This window comes from Cynara cardunculus (assembly GCF_001531365.2).
Source record: "Cynara cardunculus var. scolymus isolate 2C chromosome LG 10, CcrdV1, whole genome shotgun sequence".
Lineage (NCBI taxonomy): Eukaryota > Viridiplantae > Streptophyta > Magnoliopsida > Asterales > Asteraceae > Cynara > Cynara cardunculus.
The window spans coordinates 14,876,852-14,878,086 of NC_037537.1; positions in this window are offsets into that span (position 1 = coordinate 14,876,852).

Here is a 1,235-nt window from a genome sequence, read left to right on the forward strand (position 1 = left end):
CAAGAATCTTCTCAAACCTTCTCAGAGCATTTCGGTATTGAAGTTTTTCTTCGAGCAGATTAACAGCATTAACGAACAGATATCTTTCTTTGGCATTCATTCGCTCAGAATCCACAGCCTTTTCGTCACTCACCAACTTTGAGTTTAAAGCCCTTTTTACCAACCTAATAGTGCCATCACAGTATTTGTTTAGTTCGTTGAATCTCATAAACTTCTTCTTCTGGAGTTGAGCAAAATAAGTAACTCCGAACTCAGGATTTTCAAGAACTATGTATACTGGGTAGCCATCAATGTCTTCAAGCTCTTGATTAGGTCTTTTGRGATTAATAACTTTCTGACTATCCTCAAGACCCATTTGAACATCAATAACCATAGATAGCTTGACTTGGCTTCTGATAAATCTTTTAATTGCCTCCAGTGCTACTAGTTCTCCTTCTTTTCTGATCTGCATGTTTTTGAGTTCGAAATACATATACTCCAAATCGTCTAAGTACATATTAGAGAAATCAGCTTCACTAAACCTCCAAATTTGACCATCCTGTCTTGTGATAGTAAACACAGGATACCAAATCTTTCGGAGTCTCTGAGCATCTATTTGTTTGATAGAGACGATTCTGTGCTTGGTACGAACCTGACTGATGGGCTGACATTTAGACTTCAGCAAATGTCTATATTCAGTTCTGAATTCCTTTGGCTTTTTGTGGATTCCCAAGACTCTGTCACCACTTATCAGCTTTTGGTGGCGAATGAAAATACCAAAGTAAATATCTTCTAGATACGGCTCTCGGATTCGATCACGATCATAACCRAAATAGTTTGCTCTGATGTGGAAAGGAATGTATTTCTCTGTGAAAATCTCTGTAGGATCAACATTTGGATTTGGAGCACTCGATTCAGGCTCAGTAGGTAGATCGGCAGWTAGARATTCTGGAGTAGGCTGTGGAACGTCTTGAATAGGGAACTCTGACTCTTCTTCTTCTATGTCATCTTCAAAATCAAAATATAGTCCAGTAGTTTCATCAACGTTCTCCACATCTTCACCAAAATCCTGCTCTCCACCCAAGGAAGATGTAAATATACTGTTGAAGCCTACATTGGCTGACAAGTCCATAAGCAGCCTTGTTTCTACTGTGGAGTCCGCTGGCTTTTCAACCATTGGCTCGATCATTGGACTTGTCACCACTTCTTCATCTATAATCACAATTGCCTCATTTGTTCTTTCCCTTGCAGTCTCC